This window comes from Dendrobates tinctorius, unplaced genomic scaffold (assembly GCF_039654945.1).
Source record: "Dendrobates tinctorius isolate UK_male_01 unplaced genomic scaffold, ASM3965494v1 ptg000683l, whole genome shotgun sequence".
Classification (NCBI taxonomy): Eukaryota; Metazoa; Chordata; class Amphibia; order Anura; family Dendrobatidae; genus Dendrobates; species Dendrobates tinctorius.
The window spans coordinates 1-19,630 of NW_027362330.1; the positions used below are offsets into that span (position 1 = coordinate 1).

The 19,630-nt window shown below is 46.7% G+C and overlaps 12 non-coding genes across 12 annotated transcripts; all 12 read right to left on the reverse strand.

Annotated features, from left to right (window-relative positions):
- Nucleotides 1-12: 12 nt before the first annotated feature.
- LOC141079579 (U2 spliceosomal RNA) lies at nucleotides 13-203 on the reverse strand. Its single transcript, XR_012228506.1, has one exon. It is a non-coding gene; the product is annotated as a U2 spliceosomal RNA (small nuclear RNA).
- Nucleotides 204-1,778: 1,575 nt separating this feature from the next.
- On the reverse strand, nucleotides 1,779-1,969 carry LOC141079591 (U2 spliceosomal RNA). The gene has a single exon (XR_012228517.1). It is a non-coding gene; the product is annotated as a U2 spliceosomal RNA (small nuclear RNA).
- Nucleotides 1,970-3,542: 1,573 nt separating this feature from the next.
- LOC141079603 (U2 spliceosomal RNA) lies at nucleotides 3,543-3,733 on the reverse strand. Its single transcript, XR_012228528.1, has one exon. It is a non-coding gene; the product is annotated as a U2 spliceosomal RNA (small nuclear RNA).
- Nucleotides 3,734-5,307: 1,574 nt separating this feature from the next.
- LOC141079605 (U2 spliceosomal RNA) lies at nucleotides 5,308-5,498 on the reverse strand. The gene has a single exon (XR_012228530.1). It is a non-coding gene; the product is annotated as a U2 spliceosomal RNA (small nuclear RNA).
- Nucleotides 5,499-7,073: 1,575 nt separating this feature from the next.
- Nucleotides 7,074-7,264, reverse strand: LOC141079606 (U2 spliceosomal RNA). Its single transcript, XR_012228531.1, has one exon. It is a non-coding gene; the product is annotated as a U2 spliceosomal RNA (small nuclear RNA).
- Nucleotides 7,265-8,838: 1,574 nt separating this feature from the next.
- Nucleotides 8,839-9,029, reverse strand: LOC141079580 (U2 spliceosomal RNA). The gene has a single exon (XR_012228507.1). It is a non-coding gene; the product is annotated as a U2 spliceosomal RNA (small nuclear RNA).
- Nucleotides 9,030-10,603: 1,574 nt separating this feature from the next.
- On the reverse strand, nucleotides 10,604-10,794 carry LOC141079582 (U2 spliceosomal RNA). The gene has a single exon (XR_012228508.1). It is a non-coding gene; the product is annotated as a U2 spliceosomal RNA (small nuclear RNA).
- Nucleotides 10,795-12,368: 1,574 nt separating this feature from the next.
- Nucleotides 12,369-12,559, reverse strand: LOC141079583 (U2 spliceosomal RNA). The gene has a single exon (XR_012228509.1). It is a non-coding gene; the product is annotated as a U2 spliceosomal RNA (small nuclear RNA).
- Nucleotides 12,560-14,133: 1,574 nt separating this feature from the next.
- LOC141079584 (U2 spliceosomal RNA) lies at nucleotides 14,134-14,324 on the reverse strand. Its single transcript, XR_012228510.1, has one exon. It is a non-coding gene; the product is annotated as a U2 spliceosomal RNA (small nuclear RNA).
- A 1,574-nt stretch (nucleotides 14,325-15,898) lies between these two features.
- LOC141079585 (U2 spliceosomal RNA) lies at nucleotides 15,899-16,089 on the reverse strand. The gene has a single exon (XR_012228511.1). It is a non-coding gene; the product is annotated as a U2 spliceosomal RNA (small nuclear RNA).
- Nucleotides 16,090-17,663: 1,574 nt separating this feature from the next.
- Nucleotides 17,664-17,854, reverse strand: LOC141079586 (U2 spliceosomal RNA). The gene has a single exon (XR_012228512.1). It is a non-coding gene; the product is annotated as a U2 spliceosomal RNA (small nuclear RNA).
- A 1,574-nt stretch (nucleotides 17,855-19,428) lies between these two features.
- Nucleotides 19,429-19,619, reverse strand: LOC141079587 (U2 spliceosomal RNA). Its single transcript, XR_012228513.1, has one exon. It is a non-coding gene; the product is annotated as a U2 spliceosomal RNA (small nuclear RNA).
- Nucleotides 19,620-19,630: the final 11 nt, after the last annotated feature.

Consider the following 19,630-nt stretch of genomic DNA (forward strand, 5'->3'; position numbering starts at 1 on the left):
ACCGCTTAAGAGAGTGAGTGCACCATTCCCAGAGAAACTGCCATACTGGGCTGATACGTGGAGTGAAGTGAGCAAGCTCTTTTTCCATCTCCCTGTTCTAAAAATCCATTTAATATATGGTCCCCAGATAGGGGACGTATCAGATATTAAACTGATAAGAACAGATACTACACTTGATCTTAGCCAAAAGGCCGAGAAGCGATAACCAGAAATGGTTTGCCGCTTGCAAGGCCACAGGGCTTAAGACAGGCACCCATTGTGGAGAATGACACAGACACCACCCTGAGGAAGACATTCAAACCAAGTCTGGGCGCATAACAAAAGCGCAGGCGGCTGATTTTTTTTTTTTTTTTTTCCCCCAGGATTCCACTCCACGCGCTTTTAATTTGCATAGGCCAACCCCTTTTTTGTTAGGCCACCCTCCCCTCACGGTCAAACGCGCTTCAGTACTAGGAAAGAGGCCAGAGGAGCACTGCTCCTACACCGCCCCCTCTACTACCCTCCCTAAATGAAAGGTCTTGCTTTAAGGCTGTGTGCACACGCTGCGGATTGGCCGCTACAGACACGCAGCAGTTTTAGCTGCGGTGTACAGTACCATTCATTTGAATGGGTAAAAAAAAAACGCTGTGCCGACGCTGCGGAAAAAACCGCGCGGATTTGCTGCGGTTTTGAATCCGCAGAAAGAATTGCATGTCAATTCTTTCTGTGGAAAACGCTGCGGGTTCCTATCTCCACCATTGTGGAGATAGTGAATCCGCAGGACCAAACCGCAGGCAAAACCGCAGATAATCCGCAGGTCTTTGGACCTGCGGATTATCTGCGGTTTTTGCTAAATCCGTGCGGATTAATCCGCAGCGGAATCCGCAGCGTGTGAACGTGGCCTAACTCTCCTGGTGCCAGATATTGTAACCAGGAGGCGAGCATGGCCCACCTGTCTGCTCAGGCTCACTCAGCAGACTGAAGCTGAATACTACTGCGCAGCTGCTACAGACTGTGGGCTGCCCATTGTGACACGTGGTCCCATTGTGAGACGTGGTCGAACACATCCAAGCATTGTGTGCTATGAATGGCATGATTCCTATCACAGTGTTCCATGGATGGACACATCCTATTTACTGCAGGCAAGCAGCGCACCTAGCTGCTGCTGCTGCTACAAGCCACTAGAATACCGTCCGTCTGTCAGACAGGTGGACGTAGGCAGAACATTCAAATAACTCGCCAGATAAATCGTTGCTTTTCCATTTTATTCATATATGAATTAATTCAAAATTGAACAGTAAATTTCAAAGTTGGAAGGCCACAAGAGGGGGACAATGTTTCAAAAATGAAGCGACATATCATTGCATGAGGGATGTGGTAGGAATTGAATGCTTGAATTAAGACTGGGGAAGTTCTGAGGCGAAGGGGCTGCAGGCCTTGTAGCAGGTGGGTGTGCAGAAATGTAGCTATCCAAAGCCAAACACATTACTGCAGCTTGTCACACCTATACCTACCAAACAGCAAAGGCCAAGATAGATCATTATTTTACGGACACATTGAATACAGTGCAATGCCTCCCATATAGCGGTGAATAAGAGTAGTAGTAGTAGTAGTAGTAGTAGTAGTAGAAGAGTTGGTCAAGTTAAATCAAGGCTAAGGAATTGGAAATGTGCAACTTGGACCAAGAAAAACTAATTGCAGAGCAGCGACATTGGAAAAAAGCATTCAAATCATGCTTTGAAAACACTACTTGCTTATCCCGATTTCAATTCAATCTGTCTTTGGAAACCGCTTAAGAGAGTGAGTGCACCATTCCCAGAGAAACTGCCATACTGGGCTGATACGTGGAGTGAAGTGAGCAAGCTCTTTTTCCATCTCCCTGTTCTAAAAATCCATTTAATATATGGTCCCCAGATAGGGGACGTATCAGATATTAAACTGATAAGAACAGATACTACACTTGATCTTAGCCAAAAGGCCGAGAAGCGATAACCAGAAATGGTTTGCCGCTTGCAAGGCCACAGGGCTTAAGACAGGCACCCATTGTGGAGAATGACACAGACACCACCCTGAGGAAGACATTCAAACCAAGTCTGGGCGCATAACAAAAGCGCAGGCGGCTGATTTTTTTTTTTTTTTTTTCCCCCAGGATTCCACTCCACGCGCTTTTAATTTGCATAGGCCAACCCCTTTTTTGTTAGGCCACCCTCCCCTCACGGTCAAACGCGCTTCAGTACTAGGAAAGAGGCCAGAGGAGCACTGCTCCTACACCGCCCCCTCTACTACCCTCCCTAAATGAAAGGTCTTGCTTTAAGGCTGTGTGCACACGCTGCGGATTGGCCGCTACAGACACGCAGCAGTTTTAGCTGCGGTGTACAGTACCATTCATTTGAATGGGTAAAAAAAACGCTGTGCCGACGCTGCGGAAAAAACCGCGCGGATTTGCTGCGGTTTTGAATCCGCAGAAAGAATTGCATGTCAATTCTTTCTGTGGAAAACGCTGCGGGTTCCTATCTCCACCATTGTGGAGATAGTGAATCCGCAGGACCAAACCGCAGGCAAAACCGCAGATAATCCGCAGGTCTTTGGACCTGCGGATTATCTGCGGTTTTTGCTAAATCCGTGCGGATTAATCCGCAGCGGAATCCGCAGCGTGTGAACGTGGCCTAACTCTCCTGGTGCCAGATATTGTAACCAGGAGGCGAGCATGGCCCACCTGTCTGCTCAGGCTCACTCAGCAGACTGAAGCTGAATACTACTGCGCAGCTGCTACAGACTGTGGGCTGCCCATTGTGACACGTGGTCCCATTGTGAGACGTGGTCGAACACATCCAAGCATTGTGTGCTATGAATGGCATGATTCCTATCACAGTGTTCCATGGATGGACACATCCTATTTACTGCAGGCAAGCAGCGCACCTAGCTGCTGCTGCTGCTACAAGCCACTAGAATACCGTCCGTCTGTCAGACAGGTGGACGTAGGCAGAACATTCAAATAACTCGCCAGATAAATCGTTGCTTTTCCATTTTATTCATATATGAATTAATTCAAAATTGAACAGTAAATTTCAAAGTTGGAAGGCCACAAGAGGGGGACAATGTTTCAAAAATGAAGCGACATATCATTGCATGAGGGATGTGGTAGGAATTGAATGCTTGAATTAAGACTGGGGAAGTTCTGAGGCGAAGGGGCTGCAGGCCTTGTAGCAGGTGGGTGTGCAGAAATGTAGCTATCCAAAGCCAAACACATTACTGCAGCTTGTCACACCTATACCTACCAAACAGCAAAGGCCAAGATAGATCATTATTTTACGGACACATTGAATACAGTGCAATGCCTCCCATATAGCGGTGAATAAGAGTAGTAGTAGTAGTAGTAGTAGTAGTAGTAGAAGAGTTGGTCAAGTTAAATCAAGGCTAAGGAATTGGAAATGTGCAACTTGGACCAAGAAAAACTAATTGCAGAGCAGCGACATTGGAAAAAAGCATTCAAATCATGCTTTGAAAACACTACTTGCTTATCCCGATTTCAATTCAATCTGTCTTTGGAAACCGCTTAAGAGAGTGAGTGCACCATTCCCAGAGAAACTGCCATACTGGGCTGATACGTGGAGTGAAGTGAGCAAGCTCTTTTTCCATCTCCCTGTTCTAAAAATCCATTTAATATATGGTCCCCAGATAGGGGACGTATCAGATATTAAACTGATAAGAACAGATACTACACTTGATCTTAGCCAAAAGGCCGAGAAGCGATAACCAGAAATGGTTTGCCGCTTGCAAGGCCACAGGGCTTAAGACAGGCACCCATTGTGGAGAATGACACAGACACCACCCTGAGGAAGACATTCAAACCAAGTCTGGGCGCATAACAAAAGCGCAGGCGGCTGATTTTTTTTTTTTTTTTTTCCCCCAGGATTCCACTCCACGCGCTTTTAATTTGCATAGGCCAACCCCTTTTTTGTTAGGCCACCCTCCCCTCACGGTCAAACGCGCTTCAGTACTAGGAAAGAGGCCAGAGGAGCACTGCTCCTACACCGCCCCCTCTACTACCCTCCCTAAATGAAAGGTCTTGCTTTAAGGCTGTGTGCACACGCTGCGGATTGGCCGCTACAGACACGCAGCAGTTTTAGCTGCGGTGTACAGTACCATTCATTTGAATGGGTAAAAAAAAAACGCTGTGCCGACGCTGCGGAAAAAACCGCGCGGATTTGCTGCGGTTTTGAATCCGCAGAAAGAATTGCATGTCAATTCTTTCTGTGGAAAACGCTGCGGGTTCCTATCTCCACCATTGTGGAGATAGTGAATCCGCAGGACCAAACCGCAGGCAAAACCGCAGATAATCCGCAGGTCTTTGGACCTGCGGATTATCTGCGGTTTTTGCTAAATCCGTGCGGATTAATCCGCAGCGGAATCCGCAGCGTGTGAACGTGGCCTAACTCTCCTGGTGCCAGATATTGTAACCAGGAGGCGAGCATGGCCCACCTGTCTGCTCAGGCTCACTCAGCAGACTGAAGCTGAATACTACTGCGCAGCTGCTACAGACTGTGGGCTGCCCATTGTGACACGTGGTCCCATTGTGAGACGTGGTCGAACACATCCAAGCATTGTGTGCTATGAATGGCATGATTCCTATCACAGTGTTCCATGGATGGACACATCCTATTTACTGCAGGCAAGCAGCGCACCTAGCTGCTGCTGCTGCTACAAGCCACTAGAATACCGTCCGTCTGTCAGACAGGTGGACGTAGGCAGAACATTCAAATAACTCGCCAGATAAATCGTTGCTTTTCCATTTTATTCATATATGAATTAATTCAAAATTGAACAGTAAATTTCAAAGTTGGAAGGCCACAAGAGGGGGACAATGTTTCAAAAATGAAGCGACATATCATTGCATGAGGGATGTGGTAGGAATTGAATGCTTGAATTAAGACTGGGGAAGTTCTGAGGCGAAGGGCTGCAGGCCTTGTAGCAGGTGGGTGTGCAGAAATGTAGCTATCCAAAGCCAAACACATTACTGCAGCTTGTCACACCTATACCTACCAAACAGCAAAGGCCAAGATAGATCATTATTTTACGGACACATTGAATACAGTGCAATGCCTCCCATATAGCGGTGAATAAGAGTAGTAGTAGTAGTAGTAGTAGTAGTAGTAGAAGAGTTGGTCAAGTTAAATCAAGGCTAAGGAATTGGAAATGTGCAACTTGGACCAAGAAAAACTAATTGCAGAGCAGCGACATTGGAAAAAAGCATTCAAATCATGCTTTGAAAACACTACTTGCTTATCCCGATTTCAATTCAATCTGTCTTTGGAAACCGCTTAAGAGAGTGAGTGCACCATTCCCAGAGAAACTGCCATACTGGGCTGATACGTGGAGTGAAGTGAGCAAGCTCTTTTTCCATCTCCCTGTTCTAAAAATCCATTTAATATATGGTCCCCAGATAGGGGACGTATCAGATATTAAACTGATAAGAACAGATACTACACTTGATCTTAGCCAAAAGGCCGAGAAGCGATAACCAGAAATGGTTTGCCGCTTGCAAGGCCACAGGGCTTAAGACAGGCACCCATTGTGGAGAATGACACAGACACCACCCTGAGGAAGACATTCAAACCAAGTCTGGGCGCATAACAAAAGCGCAGGCGGCTGATTTTTTTTTTTTTTTTTTCCCCCAGGATTCCACTCCACGCGCTTTTAATTTGCATAGGCCAACCCCTTTTTTGTTAGGCCACCCTCCCCTCACGGTCAAACGCGCTTCAGTACTAGGAAAGAGGCCAGAGGAGCACTGCTCCTACACCGCCCCCCTCTACTACCCTCCCTAAATGAAAGGTCTTGCTTTAAGGCTGTGTGCACACGCTGCGGATTGGCCGCTACAGACACGCAGCAGTTTTAGCTGCGGTGTACAGTACCATTCATTTGAATGGGTAAAAAAAAACGCTGTGCCGACGCTGCGGAAAAAACCGCGCGGATTTGCTGCGGTTTTGAATCCGCAGAAAGAATTGCATGTCAATTCTTTCTGTGGAAAACGCTGCGGGTTCCTATCTCCACCATTGTGGAGATAGTGAATCCGCAGGACCAAACCGCAGGCAAAACCGCAGATAATCCGCAGGTCTTTGGACCTGCGGATTATCTGCGGTTTTTGCTAAATCCGTGCGGATTAATCCGCAGCGGAATCCGCAGCGTGTGAACGTGGCCTAACTCTCCTGGTGCCAGATATTGTAACCAGGAGGCGAGCATGGCCCACCTGTCTGCTCAGGCTCACTCAGCAGACTGAAGCTGAATACTACTGCGCAGCTGCTACAGACTGTGGGCTGCCCATTGTGACACGTGGTCCCATTGTGAGACGTGGTCGAACACATCCAAGCATTGTGTGCTATGAATGGCATGATTCCTATCACAGTGTTCCATGGATGGACACATCCTATTTACTGCAGGCAAGCAGCGCACCTAGCTGCTGCTGCTGCTACAAGCCACTAGAATACCGTCCGTCTGTCAGACAGGTGGACGTAGGCAGAACATTCAAATAACTCGCCAGATAAATCGTTGCTTTTCCATTTTATTCATATATGAATTAATTCAAAATTGAACAGTAAATTTCAAAGTTGGAAGGCCACAAGAGGGGGACAATGTTTCAAAAATGAAGCGACATATCATTGCATGAGGGATGTGGTAGGAATTGAATGCTTGAATTAAGACTGGGGAAGTTCTGAGGCGAAGGGGCTGCAGGCCTTGTAGCAGGTGGGTGTGCAGAAATGTAGCTATCCAAAGCCAAACACATTACTGCAGCTTGTCACACCTATACCTACCAAACAGCAAAGGCCAAGATAGATCATTATTTTACGGACACATTGAATACAGTGCAATGCCTCCCATATAGCGGTGAATAAGAGTAGTAGTAGTAGTAGTAGTAGTAGTAGTAGAAGAGTTGGTCAAGTTAAATCAAGGCTAAGGAATTGGAAATGTGCAACTTGGACCAAGAAAAACTAATTGCAGAGCAGCGACATTGGAAAAAAGCATTCAAATCATGCTTTGAAAACACTACTTGCTTATCCCGATTTCAATTCAATCTGTCTTTGGAAACCGCTTAAGAGAGTGAGTGCACCATTCCCAGAGAAACTGCCATACTGGGCTGATACGTGGAGTGAAGTGAGCAAGCTCTTTTTCCATCTCCCTGTTCTAAAAATCCATTTAATATATGGTCCCCAGATAGGGGACGTATCAGATATTAAACTGATAAGAACAGATACTACACTTGATCTTAGCCAAAAGGCCGAGAAGCGATAACCAGAAATGGTTTGCCGCTTGCAAGGCCACAGGGCTTAAGACAGGCACCCATTGTGGAGAATGACACAGACACCACCCTGAGGAAGACATTCAAACCAAGTCTGGGCGCATAACAAAAGCGCAGGCGGCTGATTTTTTTTTTTTTTTTTTCCCCCAGGATTCCACTCCACGCGCTTTTAATTTGCATAGGCCAACCCCTTTTTTGTTAGGCCACCCTCCCCTCACGGTCAAACGCGCTTCAGTACTAGGAAAGAGGCCAGAGGAGCACTGCTCCTACACCGCCCCCTCTACTACCCTCCCTAAATGAAAGGTCTTGCTTTAAGGCTGTGTGCACACGCTGCGGATTGGCCGCTACAGACACGCAGCAGTTTTAGCTGCGGTGTACAGTACCATTCATTTGAATGGGTAAAAAAAAACGCTGTGCCGACGCTGCGGAAAAAACCGCGCGGATTTGCTGCGGTTTTGAATCCGCAGAAAGAATTGCATGTCAATTCTTTCTGTGGAAAACGCTGCGGGTTCCTATCTCCACCATTGTGGAGATAGTGAATCCGCAGGACCAAACCGCAGGCAAAACCGCAGATAATCCGCAGGTCTTTGGACCTGCGGATTATCTGCGGTTTTTGCTAAATCCGTGCGGATTAATCCGCAGCGGAATCCGCAGCGTGTGAACGTGGCCTAACTCTCCTGGTGCCAGATATTGTAACCAGGAGGCGAGCATGGCCCACCTGTCTGCTCAGGCTCACTCAGCAGACTGAAGCTGAATACTACTGCGCAGCTGCTACAGACTGTGGGCTGCCCATTGTGACACGTGGTCCCATTGTGAGACGTGGTCGAACACATCCAAGCATTGTGTGCTATGAATGGCATGATTCCTATCACAGTGTTCCATGGATGGACACATCCTATTTACTGCAGGCAAGCAGCGCACCTAGCTGCTGCTGCTGCTACAAGCCACTAGAATACCGTCCGTCTGTCAGACAGGTGGACGTAGGCAGAACATTCAAATAACTCGCCAGATAAATCGTTGCTTTTCCATTTTATTCATATATGAATTAATTCAAAATTGAACAGTAAATTTCAAAGTTGGAAGGCCACAAGAGGGGGACAATGTTTCAAAAATGAAGCGACATATCATTGCATGAGGGATGTGGTAGGAATTGAATGCTTGAATTAAGACTGGGGAAGTTCTGAGGCGAAGGGGCTGCAGGCCTTGTAGCAGGTGGGTGTGCAGAAATGTAGCTATCCAAAGCCAAACACATTACTGCAGCTTGTCACACCTATACCTACCAAACAGCAAAGGCCAAGATAGATCATTATTTTACGGACACATTGAATACAGTGCAATGCCTCCCATATAGCGGTGAATAAGAGTAGTAGTAGTAGTAGTAGTAGTAGTAGTAGAAGAGTTGGTCAAGTTAAATCAAGGCTAAGGAATTGGAAATGTGCAACTTGGACCAAGAAAAACTAATTGCAGAGCAGCGACATTGGAAAAAAGCATTCAAATCATGCTTTGAAAACACTACTTGCTTATCCCGATTTCAATTCAATCTGTCTTTGGAAACCGCTTAAGAGAGTGAGTGCACCATTCCCAGAGAAACTGCCATACTGGGCTGATACGTGGAGTGAAGTGAGCAAGCTCTTTTTCCATCTCCCTGTTCTAAAAATCCATTTAATATATGGTCCCCAGATAGGGGACGTATCAGATATTAAACTGATAAGAACAGATACTACACTTGATCTTAGCCAAAAGGCCGAGAAGCGATAACCAGAAATGGTTTGCCGCTTGCAAGGCCACAGGGCTTAAGACAGGCACCCATTGTGGAGAATGACACAGACACCACCCTGAGGAAGACATTCAAACCAAGTCTGGGCGCATAACAAAAGCGCAGGCGGCTGATTTTTTTTTTTTTTTTTTCCCCCAGGATTCCACTCCACGCGCTTTTAATTTGCATAGGCCAACCCCTTTTTTGTTAGGCCACCCTCCCCTCACGGTCAAACGCGCTTCAGTACTAGGAAAGAGGCCAGAGGAGCACTGCTCCTACACCGCCCCCTCTACTACCCTCCCTAAATGAAAGGTCTTGCTTTAAGGCTGTGTGCACACGCTGCGGATTGGCCGCTACAGACACGCAGCAGTTTTAGCTGCGGTGTACAGTACCATTCATTTGAATGGGTAAAAAAAAACGCTGTGCCGACGCTGCGGAAAAAACCGCGCGGATTTGCTGCGGTTTTGAATCCGCAGAAAGAATTGCATGTCAATTCTTTCTGTGGAAAACGCTGCGGGTTCCTATCTCCACCATTGTGGAGATAGTGAATCCGCAGGACCAAACCGCAGGCAAAACCGCAGATAATCCGCAGGTCTTTGGACCTGCGGATTATCTGCGGTTTTTGCTAAATCCGTGCGGATTAATCCGCAGCGGAATCCGCAGCGTGTGAACGTGGCCTAACTCTCCTGGTGCCAGATATTGTAACCAGGAGGCGAGCATGGCCCACCTGTCTGCTCAGGCTCACTCAGCAGACTGAAGCTGAATACTACTGCGCAGCTGCTACAGACTGTGGGCTGCCCATTGTGACACGTGGTCCCATTGTGAGACGTGGTCGAACACATCCAAGCATTGTGTGCTATGAATGGCATGATTCCTATCACAGTGTTCCATGGATGGACACATCCTATTTACTGCAGGCAAGCAGCGCACCTAGCTGCTGCTGCTGCTACAAGCCACTAGAATACCGTCCGTCTGTCAGACAGGTGGACGTAGGCAGAACATTCAAATAACTCGCCAGATAAATCGTTGCTTTTCCATTTTATTCATATATGAATTAATTCAAAATTGAACAGTAAATTTCAAAGTTGGAAGGCCACAAGAGGGGGACAATGTTTCAAAAATGAAGCGACATATCATTGCATGAGGGATGTGGTAGGAATTGAATGCTTGAATTAAGACTGGGGAAGTTCTGAGGCGAAGGGGCTGCAGGCCTTGTAGCAGGTGGGTGTGCAGAAATGTAGCTATCCAAAGCCAAACACATTACTGCAGCTTGTCACACCTATACCTACCAAACAGCAAAGGCCAAGATAGATCATTATTTTACGGACACATTGAATACAGTGCAATGCCTCCCATATAGCGGTGAATAAGAGTAGTAGTAGTAGTAGTAGTAGTAGTAGTAGAAGAGTTGGTCAAGTTAAATCAAGGCTAAGGAATTGGAAATGTGCAACTTGGACCAAGAAAAACTAATTGCAGAGCAGCGACATTGGAAAAAAGCATTCAAATCATGCTTTGAAAACACTACTTGCTTATCCCGATTTCAATTCAATCTGTCTTTGGAAACCGCTTAAGAGAGTGAGTGCACCATTCCCAGAGAAACTGCCATACTGGGCTGATACGTGGAGTGAAGTGAGCAAGCTCTTTTTCCATCTCCCTGTTCTAAAAATCCATTTAATATATGGTCCCCAGATAGGGGACGTATCAGATATTAAACTGATAAGAACAGATACTACACTTGATCTTAGCCAAAAGGCCGAGAAGCGATAACCAGAAATGGTTTGCCGCTTGCAAGGCCACAGGGCTTAAGACAGGCACCCATTGTGGAGAATGACACAGACACCACCCTGAGGAAGACATTCAAACCAAGTCTGGGCGCATAACAAAAGCGCAGGCGGCTGATTTTTTTTTTTTTTTTTTCCCCCAGGATTCCACTCCACGCGCTTTTAATTTGCATAGGCCAACCCCTTTTTTGTTAGGCCACCCTCCCCTCACGGTCAAACGCGCTTCAGTACTAGGAAAGAGGCCAGAGGAGCACTGCTCCTACACCGCCCCCTCTACTACCCTCCCTAAATGAAAGGTCTTGCTTTAAGGCTGTGTGCACACGCTGCGGATTGGCCGCTACAGACACGCAGCAGTTTTAGCTGCGGTGTACAGTACCATTCATTTGAATGGGTAAAAAAAAACGCTGTGCCGACGCTGCGGAAAAAACCGCGCGGATTTGCTGCGGTTTTGAATCCGCAGAAAGAATTGCATGTCAATTCTTTCTGTGGAAAACGCTGCGGGTTCCTATCTCCACCATTGTGGAGATAGTGAATCCGCAGGACCAAACCGCAGGCAAAACCGCAGATAATCCGCAGGTCTTTGGACCTGCGGATTATCTGCGGTTTTTGCTAAATCCGTGCGGATTAATCCGCAGCGGAATCCGCAGCGTGTGAACGTGGCCTAACTCTCCTGGTGCCAGATATTGTAACCAGGAGGCGAGCATGGCCCACCTGTCTGCTCAGGCTCACTCAGCAGACTGAAGCTGAATACTACTGCGCAGCTGCTACAGACTGTGGGCTGCCCATTGTGACACGTGGTCCCATTGTGAGACGTGGTCGAACACATCCAAGCATTGTGTGCTATGAATGGCATGATTCCTATCACAGTGTTCCATGGATGGACACATCCTATTTACTGCAGGCAAGCAGCGCACCTAGCTGCTGCTGCTGCTACAAGCCACTAGAATACCGTCCGTCTGTCAGACAGGTGGACGTAGGCAGAACATTCAAATAACTCGCCAGATAAATCGTTGCTTTTCCATTTTATTCATATATGAATTAATTCAAAATTGAACAGTAAATTTCAAAGTTGGAAGGCCACAAGAGGGGGACAATGTTTCAAAAATGAAGCGACATATCATTGCATGAGGGATGTGGTAGGAATTGAATGCTTGAATTAAGACTGGGGAAGTTCTGAGGCGAAGGGGCTGCAGGCCTTGTAGCAGGTGGGTGTGCAGAAATGTAGCTATCCAAAGCCAAACACATTACTGCAGCTTGTCACACCTATACCTACCAAACAGCAAAGGCCAAGATAGATCATTATTTTACGGACACATTGAATACAGTGCAATGCCTCCCATATAGCGGTGAATAAGAGTAGTAGTAGTAGTAGTAGTAGTAGTAGTAGAAGAGTTGGTCAAGTTAAATCAAGGCTAAGGAATTGGAAATGTGCAACTTGGACCAAGAAAAACTAATTGCAGAGCAGCGACATTGGAAAAAAGCATTCAAATCATGCTTTGAAAACACTACTTGCTTATCCCGATTTCAATTCAATCTGTCTTTGGAAACCGCTTAAGAGAGTGAGTGCACCATTCCCAGAGAAACTGCCATACTGGGCTGATACGTGGAGTGAAGTGAGCAAGCTCTTTTTCCATCTCCCTGTTCTAAAAATCCATTTAATATATGGTCCCCAGATAGGGGACGTATCAGATATTAAACTGATAAGAACAGATACTACACTTGATCTTAGCCAAAAGGCCGAGAAGCGATAACCAGAAATGGTTTGCCGCTTGCAAGGCCACAGGGCTTAAGACAGGCACCCATTGTGGAGAATGACACAGACACCACCCTGAGGAAGACATTCAAACCAAGTCTGGGCGCATAACAAAAGCGCAGGCGGCTGATTTTTTTTTTTTTTTTTTCCCCCAGGATTCCACTCCACGCGCTTTTAATTTGCATAGGCCAACCCCTTTTTTGTTAGGCCACCCTCCCCTCACGGTCAAACGCGCTTCAGTACTAGGAAAGAGGCCAGAGGAGCACTGCTCCTACACCGCCCCCTCTACTACCCTCCCTAAATGAAAGGTCTTGCTTTAAGGCTGTGTGCACACGCTGCGGATTGGCCGCTACAGACACGCAGCAGTTTTAGCTGCGGTGTACAGTACCATTCATTTGAATGGGTAAAAAAAAACGCTGTGCCGACGCTGCGGAAAAAACCGCGCGGATTTGCTGCGGTTTTGAATCCGCAGAAAGAATTGCATGTCAATTCTTTCTGTGGAAAACGCTGCGGGTTCCTATCTCCACCATTGTGGAGATAGTGAATCCGCAGGACCAAACCGCAGGCAAAACCGCAGATAATCCGCAGGTCTTTGGACCTGCGGATTATCTGCGGTTTTTGCTAAATCCGTGCGGATTAATCCGCAGCGGAATCCGCAGCGTGTGAACGTGGCCTAACTCTCCTGGTGCCAGATATTGTAACCAGGAGGCGAGCATGGCCCACCTGTCTGCTCAGGCTCACTCAGCAGACTGAAGCTGAATACTACTGCGCAGCTGCTACAGACTGTGGGCTGCCCATTGTGACACGTGGTCCCATTGTGAGACGTGGTCGAACACATCCAAGCATTGTGTGCTATGAATGGCATGATTCCTATCACAGTGTTCCATGGATGGACACATCCTATTTACTGCAGGCAAGCAGCGCACCTAGCTGCTGCTGCTGCTACAAGCCACTAGAATACCGTCCGTCTGTCAGACAGGTGGACGTAGGCAGAACATTCAAATAACTCGCCAGATAAATCGTTGCTTTTCCATTTTATTCATATATGAATTAATTCAAAATTGAACAGTAAATTTCAAAGTTGGAAGGCCACAAGAGGGGGACAATGTTTCAAAAATGAAGCGACATATCATTGCATGAGGGATGTGGTAGGAATTGAATGCTTGAATTAAGACTGGGGAAGTTCTGAGGCGAAGGGGCTGCAGGCCTTGTAGCAGGTGGGTGTGCAGAAATGTAGCTATCCAAAGCCAAACACATTACTGCAGCTTGTCACACCTATACCTACCAAACAGCAAAGGCCAAGATAGATCATTATTTTACGGACACATTGAATACAGTGCAATGCCTCCCATATAGCGGTGAATAAGAGTAGTAGTAGTAGTAGTAGTAGTAGTAGTAGAAGAGTTGGTCAAGTTAAATCAAGGCTAAGGAATTGGAAATGTGCAACTTGGACCAAGAAAAACTAATTGCAGAGCAGCGACATTGGAAAAAAGCATTCAAATCATGCTTTGAAAACACTACTTGCTTATCCCGATTTCAATTCAATCTGTCTTTGGAAACCGCTTAAGAGAGTGAGTGCACCATTCCCAGAGAAACTGCCATACTGGGCTGATACGTGGAGTGAAGTGAGCAAGCTCTTTTTCCATCTCCCTGTTCTAAAAATCCATTTAATATATGGTCCCCAGATAGGGGACGTATCAGATATTAAACTGATAAGAACAGATACTACACTTGATCTTAGCCAAAAGGCCGAGAAGCGATAACCAGAAATGGTTTGCCGCTTGCAAGGCCACAGGGCTTAAGACAGGCACCCATTGTGGAGAATGACACAGACACCACCCTGAGGAAGACATTCAAACCAAGTCTGGGCGCATAACAAAAGCGCAGGCGGCTGATTTTTTTTTTTTTTTTTTCCCCCAGGATTCCACTCCACGCGCTTTTAATTTGCATAGGCCAACCCCTTTTTTGTTAGGCCACCCTCCCCTCACGGTCAAACGCGCTTCAGTACTAGGAAAGAGGCCAGAGGAGCACTGCTCCTACACCGCCCCCTCTACTACCCTCCCTAAATGAAAGGTCTTGCTTTAAGGCTGTGTGCACACGCTGCGGATTGGCCGCTACAGACACGCAGCAGTTTTAGCTGCGGTGTACAGTACCATTCATTTGAATGGGTAAAAAAAAACGCTGTGCCGACGCTGCGGAAAAAACCGCGCGGATTTGCTGCGGTTTTGAATCCGCAGAAAGAATTGCATGTCAATTCTTTCTGTGGAAAACGCTGCGGGTTCCTATCTCCACCATTGTGGAGATAGTGAATCCGCAGGACCAAACCGCAGGCAAAACCGCAGATAATCCGCAGGTCTTTGGACCTGCGGATTATCTGCGGTTTTTGCTAAATCCGTGCGGATTAATCCGCAGCGGAATCCGCAGCGTGTGAACGTGGCCTAACTCTCCTGGTGCCAGATATTGTAACCAGGAGGCGAGCATGGCCCACCTGTCTGCTCAGGCTCACTCAGCAGACTGAAGCTGAATACTACTGCGCAGCTGCTACAGACTGTGGGCTGCCCATTGTGACACGTGGTCCCATTGTGAGACGTGGTCGAACACATCCAAGCATTGTGTGCTATGAATGGCATGATTCCTATCACAGTGTTCCATGGATGGACACATCCTATTTACTGCAGGCAAGCAGCGCACCTAGCTGCTGCTGCTGCTACAAGCCACTAGAATACCGTCCGTCTGTCAGACAGGTGGACGTAGGCAGAACATTCAAATAACTCGCCAGATAAATCGTTGCTTTTCCATTTTATTCATATATGAATTAATTCAAAATTGAACAGTAAATTTCAAAGTTGGAAGGCCACAAGAGGGGGACAATGTTTCAAAAATGAAGCGACATATCATTGCATGAGGGATGTGGTAGGAATTGAATGCTTGAATTAAGACTGGGGAAGTTCTGAGGCGAAGGGGCTGCAGGCCTTGTAGCAGGTGGGTGTGCAGAAATGTAGCTATCCAAAGCCAAACACATTACTGCAGCTTGTCACACCTATACCTACCAAACAGCAAAGGCCAAGATAGATCATTATTTTACGGACACATTGAATACAGTGCAATGCCTCCCATATAGCGGTGAATAAGAGTAGTAGTAGTAGTAGTAGTAGTAGTAGTAGAAGAGTTGGTCAAGTTAAATCAAGGCTAAGGAATTGGAAATGTGCAACTTGGACCAAGAAAAACTAATTGCAGAGCAGCGACATTGGAAAAAAGCATTCAAATCATGCTTTGAAAACACTACTTGCTTATCCCGATTTCAATTCAATCTGTCTTTGGAAACCGCTTAAGAGAGTGAGTGCACCATTCCCAGAGAAACTGCCATACTGGGCTGATACGTGGAGTGAAGTGAGCAAGCTCTTTTTCCATCTCCCTGTTCTAAAAATCCATTTAATATATGGTCCCCAGATAGGGGACGTATCAGATATTAAACTGATAAGAACAGATACTACACTTGATCTTAGCCAAAAGGCCGAGAAGCGATAACCAGAAATGGTTTGCCGCTTGCAAGGCCACAGGGCTTAAGACAGGCACCCATTGTGGAGAATGACACAGACACCACCCTGAGGAAGACATTCAAACCAAGTCTGGGCGCATAACAAAAGCGCAGGCGGCTGATTTTTTTTTTTTTTTTTTCCCCCAGGATTCCACTCCACGCGCTTTTAATTTGCATAGGCCAACCCCTTTTTTGTTAGGCCACCCTCCCCTCACGGTCAAACGCGCTTCAGTACTAGGAAAGAGGCCAGAGGAGCACTGCTCCTACACCGCCCCCTCTACTACCCTCCCTAAATGAAAGGTCTTGCTTTAAGGCTGTGTGCACACGCTGCGGATTGGCCGCTACAGACACGCAGCAGTTTTAGCTGCGGTGTACAGTACCATTCATTTGAATGGGTAAAAAAAAACGCTGTGCCGACGCTGCGGAAAAAACCGCGCGGATTTGCTGCGGTTTTGAATCCGCAGAAAGAATTGCATGTCAATTCTTTCTGTGGAAAACGCTGCGGGTTCCTATCTCCACCATTGTGGAGATAGTGAATCCGCAGGACCAAACCGCAGGCAAAACCGCAGATAATCCGCAGGTCTTTGGACCTGCGGATTATCTGCGGTTTTTGCTAAATCCGTGCGGATTAATCCGCAGCGGAATCCGCAGCGTGTGAACGTGGCCTAACTCTCCTGGTGCCAGATATTGTAACCAGGAGGCGAGCATGGCCCACCTGTCTGCTCAGGCTCACTCAGCAGACTGAAGCTGAATACTACTGCGCAGCTGCTACAGACTGTGGGCTGCCCATTGTGACACGTGGTCCCATTGTGAGACGTGGTCGAACACATCCAAGCATTGTGTGCTATGAATGGCATGATTCCTATCACAGTGTTCCATGGATGGACACATCCTATTTACTGCAGGCAAGCAGCGCACCTAGCTGCTGCTGCTGCTACAAGCCACTAGAATACCGTCCGTCTGTCAGACAGGTGGACGTAGGCAGAACATTCAAATAACTCGCCAGATAAATCGTTGCTTTTCCATTTTATTCATATATGAATTAATTCAAAATTGAACAGTAAATTTCAAAGTTGGAAGGCCACAAGAGGGGGACAATGTTTCAAAAATGAAGCGACATATCATTGCATGAGGGATGTGGTAGGAATTGAATGCTTGAATTAAGACTGGGGAAGTTCTGAGGCGAAGGGGCTGCAGGCCTTGTAGCAGGTGGGTGTGCAGAAATGTAGCTATCCAAAGCCAAACACATTACTGCAGCTTGTCACACCTATACCTACCAAACAGCAAAGGCCAAGATAGATCATTATTTTACGGACACATTGAATACAGTGCAATGCCTCCCATATAGCGGTGAATAAGAGTAGTAGTAGTAGTAGTAGTAGTAGTAGTAGAAGAGTTGGTCAAGTTAAATCAAGGCTAAGGAATTGGAAATGTGCAACTTGGACCAAGAAAAACTAATTGCAGAGCAGCGACATTGGAAAAAAGCATTCAAATCATGCTTTGAAAACACTACTTGCTTATCCCGATTTCAATTCAATCTGTCTTTGGAAACCGCTTAAGAGAGTGAGTGCACCATTCCCAGAGAAACTGCCATACTGGGCTGATACGTGGAGTGAAGTGAGCAAGCTCTTTTTCCATCTCCCTGTTCTAAAAATCCATTTAATATATGGTCCCCAGATAGGGGACGTATCAGATATTAAACTGATAAGAACAGATACTACACTTGATCTTAGCCAAAAGGCCGAGAAGCGATAACCAGAAATGGTTTGCCGCTTGCAAGGCCACAGGGCTTAAGACAGGCACCCATTGTGGAGAATGACACAGACACCACCCTGAGGAAGACATTCAAACCAAGTCTGGGCGCATAACAAAAGCGCAGGCGGCTGATTTTTTTTTTTTTTTTTTCCCCCAGGATTCCACTCCACGCGCTTTTAATTTGCATAGGCCAACCCCTTTTTTGTTAGGCCACCCTCCCCTCACGGTCAAACGCGCTTCAGTACTAGGAAAGAGGCCAGAGGAGCACTGCTCCTACACCGCCCCCTCTACTACCCTCCCTAAATGAAAGGTCTTGCTTTAAGGCTGTGTGCACACGCTGCGGATTGGCCGCTACAGACACGCAGCAGTTTTAGCTGCGGTGTACAGTACCATTCATTTGAATGGGTAAAAAAAAACGCTGTGCCGACGCTGCGGAAAAAACCGCGCGGATTTGCTGCGGTTTTGAATCCGCAGAAAGAATTGCATGTCAATTCTTTCTGTGGAAAACGCTGCGGGTTCCTATCTCCACCATTGTGGAGATAGTGAATCCGCAGGACCAAACCGCAGGCAAAACCGCAGATAATCCGCAGGTCTTTGGACCTGCGGATTATCTGCGGTTTTTGCTAAATCCGTGCGGATTAATCCGCAGCGGAATCCGCAGCGTGTGAACGTGGCCTAACTCTCCTGGTGCCAGATATTGTAACCAGGAGGCGAGCATGGCCCACCTGTCTGCTCAGGCTCACTCAGCAGACTGAAGCTGAATACTACTGCGCAGCTGCTACAGACTGTGGGCTGCCCATTGTGACACGTGGTCCCATTGTGAGACGTGGTCGAACACATCCAAGCATTGTGTGCTATGAATGGCATGATTCCTATCACAGTGTTCCATGGATGGACACATCCTATTTACTGCAGGCAAGCAGCGCACCTAGCTGCTGCTGCTGCTACAAGCCACTAGAATACCGTCCGTCTGTCAGACAGGTGGACGTAGGCAGAACATTCAAATAACTCGCCAGATAAATCGTTGCTTTTCCATTTTATTCATATATGAATTAATTCAAAATTGAACAGTAAATTTCAAAGTTGGAAGGCCACAAGAGGGGGACAATGTTTCAAAAATGAAGCGACATATCATTGCATGAGGGATGTGGTAGGAATTGAATGCTTGAATTAAGACTGGGGAAGTTCTGAGGCGAAGGGGCTGCAGGCCTTGTAGCAGGTGGGTGTGCAGAAATGTAGCTATCCAAAGCCAAACACATTACTGCAGCTTGTCACACCTATACCTACCAAACAGCAAAGGCCAAGATAGATCATTATTTTACGGACACATTGAATACAGTGCAATGCCTCCCATATAGCGGTGAATAAGAGTAGTAGTAGTAGTAGTAGTAGTAGTAGTAGAAGAGTTGGTCAAGTTAAATCAAGGCTAAGGAATTGGAAATGTGCAACTTGGACCAAGAAAAACTAATTGCAGAGCAGCGACATTGGAAAAAAGCATTCAAATCATGCTTTGAAAACACTACTTGCTTATCCCGATTTCAATTCAATCTGTCTTTGGAAACCGCTTAAGAGAGTGAGTGCACCATTCCCAGAGAAACTGCCATACTGGGCTGATACGTGGAGTGAAGTGAGCAAGCTCTTTTTCCATCTCCCTGTTCTAAAAATCCATTTAATATATGGTCCCCAGATAGGGGACGTATCAGATATTAAACTGATAAGAACAGATACTACACTTGATCTTAGCCAAAAGGCCGAGAAGCGATAACCAGAAATG